Source organism: Eptesicus fuscus, chromosome 8, assembly GCF_027574615.1.
Source record: "Eptesicus fuscus isolate TK198812 chromosome 8, DD_ASM_mEF_20220401, whole genome shotgun sequence".
NCBI lineage: Eukaryota > Metazoa > Chordata > Mammalia > Chiroptera > Vespertilionidae > Eptesicus > Eptesicus fuscus.
This window is the reverse complement of record NC_072480.1, coordinates 81,045,119-81,057,115: the sequence shown is the minus strand read 5'-3', so window position 1 is coordinate 81,057,115 and position 11,997 is coordinate 81,045,119.

Sequence of the window (11,997 nt, the reverse complement as noted above, 5' to 3'; positions counted from 1 at the left end):
TTGGATTTTTTTTTTATAAATACCCAAAAGTTGAATCACTGGGTCATACGGCAGTTCCATTTTTAATTTTTTGAGGTAACTCCATACTGTTTTCCACAGTGGCTGTACCAATCTGCCTTCCAACAGTGCACTAGGGTTCCCTTTTCTCCACATCCTTGCCAACACTTGTTTGTTGATTTATTGATAGTTCCCATTCTTACAGGTATGGGGTGATATCTCATTGTGGTTTTAATTTGCATTTCTCCGGTGATTAATGATATTGAACATCTTTTCATATGTGTATTGGCCATTTGTATGTCCTCTTTGGAGAAGTGTCTTTTCAGATCCTCCGCCCATTTTTTAATTGGATTGTTTGTTTTTTTGATGTTGAATTTTATAGCTTCTTTATAAATTTTGGGTATTAAAACCTTATAGGATAAATCATTGGCAAATATCTTCTCCTATTCAGTAGGTTGTCTTTTGTTTTGTTGATGGTTTCCTTTTCTATGCAAAAACTTTTTAGTTTGACATAGTCCCATTTGTTTATTTTTTCTTTTGTTTCCCTTGCCCAAGGTGATATATCAGAAAAATATTGCTAAGAGAAATGTCAGAGATTTTACTACCTATGTTTTCTTTTAGGAGTTTTATGGTTTCAAGTCTTACTTTTGAGTCTTTAATCCATTTTGAGTTTATTCTTGTATTGGTGTAAGAAGGTGGTCTGGTTTCATTTTCTTGCATATATCTGTCCAATGTTTTGGGAGGGGTTTTTAAGGATTTTGGAATATAGGTCCTTCTAGACACCCCCATCACACTATGAACCAGCACTCATGTGGGGCCCGTCAGTAGTTACGGGGAGTCCTAGCTTAATGACTAGGGGTGGAGTTAGGGAAAGGGAGGGAATCTGTTGTGTATCCCAGGCCACCCAAGATCTGTGGGGTTGGGAGTGGTGGGCTTACACCTTCTGCACTTTCATTCCTGAAGAGGTGATAGGAATATTCCCTTCCTTAGCCTCACCCTCTATTTTCAAAACAAGGAGGTCTGAAGCGGACAGTAGTTGAAAAGGCAGACACAAAACAGAACAAAATGTCCCAAGGCGGCCGGGGAAGGCTTGTATGTTCATTGTTCAACGTGAGGCTCTCTTGGATGCTCGGAACTTTCCATAGTTTGACTTGCTGGCTAATTATTACCATCTGCGTGGTTGCTGCAGCCAACCCTTTGCTGGGCCTGCCAGTCGCGTTGCCGGGCCAACCTGAGGGCTGCAACAGCTGCTGCCAGCTGCGGAGGCCCCCTCAAGTGTTCTTCAGGAACAAGCAGGCGTGCCCACTGACTGCTGACCCGGCCGTTGGTGAGTGGCTTGCTCTTCTGCCTGCCTCCTGGCCTCTTGCAGTTGGTTGTCCAGAGCCTCGTCTGGTTTCTCAGTCTCAGGTTTCCTCTCCCAGCAGGCCTGTGACATGTCTGTGAGTGAGCAAAGCCTGTTCCTTTCCTTGGAGTGGCTCAGTAACCAACATGCACGGCACTGCCTTGCACAGATGCAGAGATACGTCATGGAAAAAAGAGGCCTGCGTGTACTTTAGAAAATAAACAGCTGTCAGGGCTCTAGGCACGTATCAGCTGTAGCCTGGTGAGGCATTTAGTTTGCTTCCAGAATCATGGGCATCAGGGCTGGGAGGGATCTCAGAGACTTTCTAGTCTAAACCCTTCATTTTACAGATGAGGAGAATGAGGCTTACAGAAGTAGTGACTTCCCCAAGGTCACCGAACTAGGGTCCAGGGGACCCTTTCTCCCATAAAACCAATCTGTTGTGTGGATGCTCTTGAAAAGTGATTAAAACTATATGGGTGCTGGATATTTTCATTTAACCTTGTAAAGTCCACTCTCCTCTGTGTCCAGGAGGTTGATCTGAATGGCTCCCTTGCATTTGACTTTCAGTTAGGGTCAGTCAATGGAGGCTACGGTTGGAAATCAGAGGGAGGGAAGAGAGTGATCCAGAGGTATTTATCCCATTTTCTCCTTTCCTGCTGGGTTCCCATGGGGGGGTTGTGTCCTCTGACTGAAGACCACAACTCCTCTCAGACAGCCCTCGCCCCGTGGCTCTGTCCCGCTGACCCTTCAGGCCTAGGGTAGGAGCAGAGTCTCCCCACTATACATCCCTGGGAAATTGCTATCTCTTGAGGTCACTCAAACTCCACTCAGGCCTTTGTGAACAGTCCCTTTGAAACTCTCAAATTGGAGAGTGTTACTTGCCAGGGTCCTGACTGATACATGTGGCTTTGTTTGTAAGAGAAAGAAAAATCTATAGCCATGACTTCCTTTTTTTTTTTAAGCCATGACTCTTTAGATTACCTTGGCTTGACAGTTTCTCAGAATTTTTTTTTAATGACCTTGAACTCTTTGAGGACTGCTAATCCAGTATTTTGTATGACGTCTCTCAATTGGGATTTGTCTTATGTTTTTCCCATTATTACACTGGGGTTGTGCGCTCTTGGGAATGTCACAGAAGTCAAGTGCCATTTCATTGTGTCCTATCACAGGTACATACTATCAACATGACTTAGCATTCTTGGTGTTAAGCTTGACTACCTGGCTGAAGCAGTGTTTGTCAGATTTCTCCACGTAAAGTCTATTCTCCTTTTCCATGTGCCCTTTTGGGAGGAAGTTACTCTGCACAGTTCATGCTAACGGAGTGGAAGTTAAGCATTGCCTCATTGAGGGTGGAGTATCTGTATAAATTACTTGGAATTCTTCTTCATGGGATATTTGTCTCATCTCTTGATTTATTTAGTTGTTAAATCATTATTTATATTCGCAGAGACTCGTGCATATCTATTTTATACGTTAAGTTTGTAATCCAATACTAATTTATTAATTTTATCGCTCAATTTGTCCCAACTTTGGCCATTGGGAGCTCTTTTAATTGACTTCTGTGTCCCTTTGTTATACTCCCATCAACAACGTGGGTTTTGGTTTCTTGGTTGGTTGGTTTTTAGCACTATCTTTACTATCTAGCACTGGAAGATGATCAGGGCTCATCTTGTATGGTTCATGCCCCAGTACAAGATCAGCCATTTTTCCAAGTAACCTTGGCTTCTTTTATTAAAGAACAGTATTAAAAACCAAGTTCTGGGTGCCAAGTATGCTTGCTGCTATTGAGGTGCTGTTGCTTCTAGTCCCTTTTAGTTAATAGAGCAAGAAGATATACAGTATGTGTGTATACTAACCTGTGCATATACACACATTTATAACTATTTCTATATGCAACCATCTGACTCTATATTAAGCAAAACATGAATTGATACTAATGTTTCCAACTCTAATCCATTACCACATGGGTCTTTCTAGACCTCCCTTTGCTTATCTATAAGTTCCCACTCCAACAGTGAGAAATCTGGCTTCCACCATCTGCCATCCATTTACTTCATTGTTCAATTGCAGTATACTAATCTAGTGGTATTAGAATTGTTAACACGTACTCTCATGGGAAACAATTTTATCAGCTAGATTACAGTGTTTATATGTTCAATTTCTTTTGCCTTTAGTCTTACAGATGCCACTCATTTCCTGAGTTAGTTAGGTCAGCACCTCTTCCTTTCCAGCCCCTTCCGTGAAGTTGTTTTATACATTTGTAATACAGTTAGGTTGTTTTGCCATAGTGTGCATTCCATCCTGGGATCTCCTGGTCTCCTCAATTGTTTTCCTTTAATCTGCACACAGTAGGTTCACTCTGTGCTGTAAAGTTCTGTGGGTTTTGAGTAATGGGTAGTGTCATGTTCCCACCATTATGGTATCATATAGAGTAGTTTCACACCCTAAAAATAACCACTGTGCTTCACCTATTAAGGTTTGTGGAGAATTAACACCTGGGAAAGAAAAAGGAGCCAAAGCAAGATTGGGTAGGAGAGCCATCACTCTGTGATGCAGGTGGGACTAAGTCTCTGCCTGACCAATGCGGAGCTCCAAAGCAAAGATTGACAGTTTAGAGGGATCCCATGTTGGGCAAAAATGGTCAGGCCTGTATACTACCGCCTTGCTCAGCCATTGGCTGGGGATTGCCAGAGAAGACTGATCTGGGCTCAAAAGCAGAGGCAGACCCTGAAGGCACTGACAGCTGGAGATGATCAGATCGCCACATTCCTTGAAGCTGGGTTGCTAAGTCCTCTCTTGGAGAGGGATCTGAGTGCTGCAGCTCTGTGTCACCAGAAATATCTTTGGAAGTTCCAAACAGAGGTTGGCTGACCATTGGTCAGGAATCCTGAGTAAAGGATTCCTGCATCCGGTGGGATTTGGAATCAGATGATCCCATTGGCCTCATTCAGCTCTCGGGCCCTAGGACTGTCCTTCGGCCTGGTTTGGTCCAGGCAACCCAGGTATTCCGTTTCTCACGGTCGTTGTATCTTGCTCAAGGCCCTGCTCCCCTTCTTGCACTGACCATTGTATGCCCTGCCCTGTCCTACAAGTAGGTCAGAGCTCCTCCTTTCTTTCCGGGACTCCTCATGGTGATTCCTGGGGACCGAAAGTTGGCGTCTATAGCTCTCACTTCCGCTGTCCACACCTTTGTAGATCCTAGATGCTCAAGGAAATGGTTATAGTATCAATAGCAATGTGGACCACAGATTTTGAGCATAGACAAGAAGTTTGCGAGTTGAAAGCTGAAAAATTCAAAGCTAAGACTATACAGAAACCAAGTCCTGATTGGACATGACCCCTCCTTGGAACGTGGAAAAAGCAAAACAACAGTGCTCCCTACTGAGCTATGCACGTATCACATCTAGCAAGGTATGAGAGCTTCATTTTCTCCATCCTGACTCCCACGCCGTGGGTGCCCTGGGGTTTTCACCAGCAGGTGCAGAGTTTTCCGGTGCCAATCTGGTCTTCCTCCGCAGGAAGGTGGAAAACATGCAGACTCCCTGAAGAAAGAGCGGTTCTGTTCTCTTCTACCTGGGCTTACTCTTCCGAGGCTAGAAGCCTGTTTTAGTCCTGTAACTTGACTGCTCTGTCTGGCTCACAAATGTTCTCAGATAAATAATTCAGGTCTTCACGTGACCTCTTAGGACAGTCTTAACTTCTAAGCCTAAGGAAATTTGTATATTTGCTTTGTCTCTCTTTAGAGATTTCCTTTAAATATTTGCTTCTACTTTCTTCGTAGCACACTCAGACTCCACAGACTCTGTTTGTTTTGCCCAGCTAGAGAACAGTAGCATTTTAAAAAAATATTCACGCTATTTTTATACAATGAACCGGGGGCATAATTATTTCAATTTCAAAGATTCACAAATTAAAGCACTGCCTGGAACCCAGGCCTTCAGGACTCCCGCCAGCCTTCTGGTTTTCCTGTCTGCTTTGTCATTTCTCATTTGGATGGCTAAAGCGGGCACCTGCTGGGTCAGAGAGTGGAAATAAAGAATTGGTGGGTGAACCCTCCTTCCCCTCCACCCCCAAGACCAGACAGTGAGGTTGGAATCCACGTTTAAATATCCAAAGGCTGCTCCAGGTCACTATTCCAGAGATGCATGAGACCCAGAAAAGTAACAGGAGTTAATATTCCAAGATGACACTTGTGGTCACTGAGTCCAGGATGTTTGAGTTATAGGCAGGTTCTATCTCTGAAAACCACACCAGGGCAGAAGGAAATAGCCTGCTTTAAAAGAAAATTAATAAAAAGCACACAAAGAACATACTGTCCGTGAACCATTATGTAGGAATATAAATGACGAGTAAATGAAATAAGAAAGGAAAGAAGGTGGTTTTTTTTTAAGTGCTTGCATTCCACTCCCTGAGAATACAGATTGAAACTGTGAACTTGGCGGCTGTTTCCAGAGTAGAAGAGGAGGGTCACAGGTCAGAAGCACGAGCTCTCTTCTGGAAACTGCCAACTTATTAGAGGTGACAGATGCATCACCTTGAAACAGGGAACAAAGACTTTTTTTTTTTTTTTTTTTTTGGCCAGAATTCCGTTTTGCTGGCACAAAGTATTAGACAACAGTCACACACAGAGTGGCTGGTGGAATTATAGAGGAATTTCTGAGAATTAGCCTTAGGCAAAAGGCATTTGGCTGGGAACTGGCACCGAATACCTACCCTGTAAGTAAGCATGTGACTTTCATCTGACTTAATTTTTTTCAGTCCAGAGGGTTTCAAGGCCAGAGAAAAGGTCCCGACCTGGGTTGTGGGCGTGTTCACTTTTCAGAGTAAACTGAGAATAAATTCAAAGACCAACCGCCAAAGGGCATTTCTCCCTTTGACACGGAGTATAACTGAGATGGTTTTTAAAGTAATTTTTTAAAATTTTCTAATCAAAATAACAGACATGTAATCTTTGTATTTGGCTTCAGTGTGATTGAAGGAAATCAGGATCGAGGAAAGAACAAAGGACTGGGTGGGGGCGGGGGAATCTGAGTCCTGGTTCCAGCTTTGGCACGGTTTCTGTAACCGTGGGCACATCTCTAGCATCCTGGCCTTGGCTCACTTATATAAATATAAGAAGGTGGAACTCGATGGCACCTAAAGGCTTTTCCAGCTTTGTTCTAGGAATCAGTCTCTTAGTTTTGATTTTTTTCCTTATGGTTAGGCAGTGCCAAAACAATGATGTGAGATGGAGGAAGTTTATTTGGAATAGGGCATTATTTTGCTTACGTGGGGGTAGGGGAGAGATTTTACGGGCAGATTCAGACAGAGCTAAACTTCGGGAAGTACAGACATAACTCAGATATAATGTGGGTTCAGTTCCAGACCACTACAATAAAGCAAGTCACGATGTTTTGGTTTCCCGGTGCATATAAAAATTAAGCTTATACTATACTGTATGTAGTCTATTAAGTGGGCAATAGAGTTACCTCTGAAAAACAATGTACATGCCTTGATTTAAAAACATTTTATTACTAAAACAATGCTAACCATCATCTGAGCCTTGAGCAAGTCATAATCTTTTTGCTGGTGGGGAGGGTCTTGCCTCGATGATGGCTGCTGACTGCTCAGGGTGGTGATTGCGGAAGGTTGGAGTAGCTGCAGAAATTTCTTAAAATCAGAGAACAATGAAGTTTGCTGCATCAATGGACTCTTCCGTTCACAAGCTATTTCTCCATAGCATGTGATGCTGTTTGATAGCATTTTATTCATTTTATTTATTTAGAACTTCTTTCAAAATTGGAGTCCGTCCTCTCAAACCCTGCCACTGCTTTATCAACAGGTTTACATAATATTCTGAAGCCTTTGTTGTCATTTCAACAATCTTCACAGCGTCTTCACCAGGAATAGATAACCTCTCAAGAAATCACTTTCTTGCCCTAGCTGGTTTTGCTCAAAGGATAGAGCGTCAGTCTGAGGACTGAAAGGTCCCAGGTTTGATTCCGGCCAAGGGCACATGCCTAGGTTTTGGGCTTGATCCCTAGTAGGGGGCGTGCAAGAGGCAGCCAATCAATGATTCTCTCTCATCATTGATGTTTCTATCCCTCTCTCCCTCTCCCTTCCTCTCTAAAATCAATAAAATATATATATATTTTTTTAAAAAGAAATCACTTTCTTTTGCTCATCCATAAGAAGCAACTCCTTATCCATTACAGTTTTGTTGTGACAACCCAGCAACTCAGTCACATCTTCAGGCTCCACTGCTAATTCTAGTTCTCCTGTTATTTCCACCACCCCTGCAGGTGCCTCCTCCACTGAGGTATTGAACCCCTCAGTCATCCATGGGGTTTGGAATCAACTTCTTCCAAATACCTGCTAATGGTGATATTTTGATCTCTTCCTGTGAATCACGAATGTTCTTCATGGCATCTAGAATGGTGACTCATTTCCAGAAGGTTTTTTATTTTATTTTGCCAACATCCATCAAATGAATCACTGTCTATGGCAGCTAGAGCCTTACAAAATGTATTTTTTAAATAATACGACTTGAAAGTCAAAATGACTCCTTAATCCATGGGCTGCAGCATGAACATTGTGTTAGCAGGCAGGGGAAAACAACATTAATCTTGTACGTCTCTATCAGAACTCCTGGGTGACCAGGTACATTGTCAATGAGCAGTAATATTTTGAAAGGAATCTTTTTTTTTTTTTTCCTGAACAGTAAGTCTCAACAGTGGGCTTAAAAGATTCAGTAAACCATGTTGTAAACAGATGTGCTGTCAGCCAGACTTTGTTGTTCCATTTATAGAGCACAGGCAGAGTGGAGTTAGCCCCATTCTTAACGGCCCTAGCATTTTCACAATGGTAATTAAGCATTGGCTTCAAGTTCAAGTCACCAGCTTCATTAGCTGCTAACAAGAGAGTCCGCCTATCCTTTGAAGCTTTGAAAAAAAGGCATTGACTTCTCCTTTCTAGCTGTGAAAGTCCTAGATGGCATCGTCTTCCAATACGAGGTTGCTTCATCTGCACTGAAAATTTGTAGCCACCTTCATGAATTATTTTAGCTAGATCTTCTGGATAACTTGCTGCAGCTTCAATATCAGCACTTACTGCTTCATCTTGTACTTTTATGTGATGGAGATGGCTTCTTTCCTTACACCTCACAAAACAACCTCTGCTAGCTTCAAACTGTGCTTCTGCAGCTGCCTCACCTTCTCCCAGCCTTCATAGAACTGAAGAGAGTTAGAGCCTTGCTTGGATTAGGCTTTGGCTTAAGGCAGTGATGGGCAACCTTTTGAGCTTGGTGTGTCAAACTTCGCCAAAAAACTGAGCATAACTCGGGTAGTGTGTCACTTTGAGGAAAAAATATTATTTCGCGAATGTTTCATCCTCAGGAGCAGCAAATGTTTCATCCTCGGCTTGCGGCCGCCTCAGTGGCCGTGTGTCATCAGAACTGGCTACGCGTGTCATAGGTTCGCCATCACTGGCTTAAGGGAATGTTGTGACTGGTTTGATCTTCTATCCAGACCACTAAAACATTCTCCATATCAGCAGTAAGGCTGTTTCACTTTCTTATCATTCATGTGTTCACCGGAGAAGCACTTTTCATTTCCTCCAAAAACTTTGCCTTTGCCTTCACAGCTTGGCTAACTGTTTAGCACAAGAGGCCTACCTTTTGGTCTTATCACAGCTTTAGACATGCCTTCCTCACTAAAATTAATCATTTCTAGCTTTTGATTTAAAATGAGAAATGTGTGACTCTTCCTTTCTCTTGAACACTGAGAGGCCATGGTGGGGTTATTAATTGCCTAATTTCAATATTATTGTGTCTCAGGGAATAGGGAGGCATGAAGAGAGGGAGAGAGATGGAGCAATGACTCATCATTGGGGCAGTCAAAACACACAGTCTTTACCGATTAAGTTTGCAACTGTATATGGGCATGGTTCATGGTGTCCCAAAACAATCACAACCACTGATAGCAAATTGCCACAACAAATATAACAATAACGAAAAACTTTGAAATATTGCAATAATTACCAAAATGTGACACAGAGCCATAACATGAGAAAACACTGTTGGAAAAATGGTGCCAATTGACTTGTGCAACTCGGAGTTGCCACAAACCTTCAATTTGTAAAAAAATGCAATCTCTGGGAAGTACAATAAAACAAAGTGCAATAAAGTGAGGTATACCTGTATTAGAATTAGGGCTCATTTAATAGCACTCTTTATCTGTAGAATAGGATGGAGCGATTGCTGGTAAGCCGCTAAGTAATACAGTTCTTCCTGGTACATGTAGTTTGACTACGAGATAATGGGACTCTTTTTCTCCCCAACTTAATGGCCAGAATGTTGATTAGGGTTTGCATTGTCTGAGTCTCACAGAAATCCAACGTATTAGTCGCTAACCAATGTGTTATTCACTTTTTTCTTACATAAAGGAAATCTGTAGGTAAGCAATCCAGGACAGGTTCAGAGGCTCCAGGGTGTAATGGATTCAGGCTCCTTCAGCCTCAGGAGTAAGCACGGCTGCGTGAATTCAGCTATCCCATCAGCATTCCAGGCAGCAGGGAAAAGAAAGAGCCCCCAAAGGGCTTACCTCCTATCTCAATCCATTTGGGCTGCTAAAATAAAATGCCACACACTGGATAGCTTATATATTAAAAACCCAACAAAATTTATTTCTCTCCGTTTTGGAGCCTGGACTTGCAACATCAGGGCACCAGCCTGGTTGCATTCTGATGAGGCCATTTTCCTGGTTCAAAGCCAATGCCTTCTGTGTCCTCACATGTTGGAAGGGCAAGGGATCTCATCTCCTTCACTGGCTTCACGTCCCTGGGTCTAAAGCCCCGACTGCCTATGTCTCTGTACCAGCCAGGGCAGCAAATCAGTCAACACAAGCATCTCTGCAGAGATGCATTTGGGTCCCGTATAGACAACCTTTCACCTTATTTTATAGACTCCTTTTCCCCATCTTTATCTCAGTTTCTCTGCACCACAATAGGCTGTGGGTTTCGTTTTTCCCCTTTTCTTTTAAACCATCCTGAGCCTTTCTGCGTTCACAGTAATAAACCTCTTCCCCACAGCCCGTCTTGTCCACAACTTTCCCATCCTCCCCCCTTCTCCCAGTCACTCCCCCTCCCATTTCCCTTGGAATGACCCACGGGGGATAAAGACCTTTCTCACTAAGAGAGGCTAAGTGTCCTCTGGAGCTTTGACAGGGTCATGTTTGTGATATCTTTGGCTCTTCAATCATATTGCCAAAGTATTCCCAGTAGAATGGGTGAAGAATTTTAACAAAAAAAAAAAAAAAAAAAGTATCTGCCAAGAGTTAACTTTTCTTCAGCTACTTGAAATCCTTTCCCATAAGACCTCAATTCAGTCTCATTACACTTTTATGTATTTTCCCACCCCCCAAATACTCTGATGTGTATGTCTACAATGTGGCAGCACCCTGAACTTGAGGAATCCTCTGGCTATAACAGAGTGAAGATAATGTATAAACAGGAAGTCAACATTAAACATAAAAAAGGAGAACTATCCTAGCTAATAAAAGAGTGATATGCAAATTGACCATCACTCCAACACACAAGATGGCTGCCCCAATGTGGTCAAAGATGGCCACCCCCATGTGGTCAAAGATGGATGCCCCCATGTGGACTCAAGATGGCCGCCACAAGATGGCCTGCAGGGGAGGGCAGTTGGGGGCAACCAGGCCTTCAAGGAGGGCAGTTGGGGGTGACCAGGCCTGCAGAGGAGGGCAGTTGGGGGCAACCAGGCTGGCAAGGGAGGGAAGTTAGGGGCAATCAGGCTGGCAGGGGAACAGTTAGGCGTTGATCAGGCTGGCAGGGGAGTGGTTAGGGGGTGATCAGGCTGACAGGCAGAAGCAGTTAGGGGCAATCAGGCATGCAGGCAGGTGAGCGGTTGGGAGCCAACAGTTCTGGATTGTGAGAGGGATGTCCCAGATTGGAGAGGGTGCAGGCTGGGCTGAGGGACACCCCCCCCCCCGTGCACGAATTTCGTGCACCAGGCCTCTAGTGTTGTAAATATAAGTCTCTGAGTTTTCTGGAGACATTAAAATGTAACCACACACATCTTTATTCTCTTAGTGCTTCCCATCAAGAATGACAGTTAATGTTGAACACCATTCTGTGTGCTCACCCACAGGCTCATTCATTCATTCAGCAAACATTGTATACCATCCAGGGTACAGGCACTGTGCCAGGCACTGAGCTTGGATACAGAGATACGAAAGCATACTTGCCATTAAAGAACTCAGATTCTAGTGGAAAGACAAAGGAGTGAAGAGATAATCCTATCTAATAATAGACAAATACGCAAATTGACCGCACCTTTGCTACGCCCAAGCCACGCCCACCAGCGAATCAGGACGAGTATGCAAATTACCCCAACAAAGATGGCGGCTAATTTGCATATCAAGACAGCGTAGAAAGAAGCCAAGAGCTGCAGAAGGGAGCAAAGCTGCGAAGAAGCAAGCAAGCGGGGGGTGGGGGGGGAGGAGAAGGGAGGAGCGGAGGCAGGGCTGGGGGAGAAGGGAGAAAAGCAGGCAGGCTGGCGGAGAAGGCGGGGCGGGGGACAAGGGAGGAGAGCAGGCAGGGCGGGGTAGAGTGCTGCAGGAAACTCTATTGCAGGATTTTTCCTGCCATGGGAACAC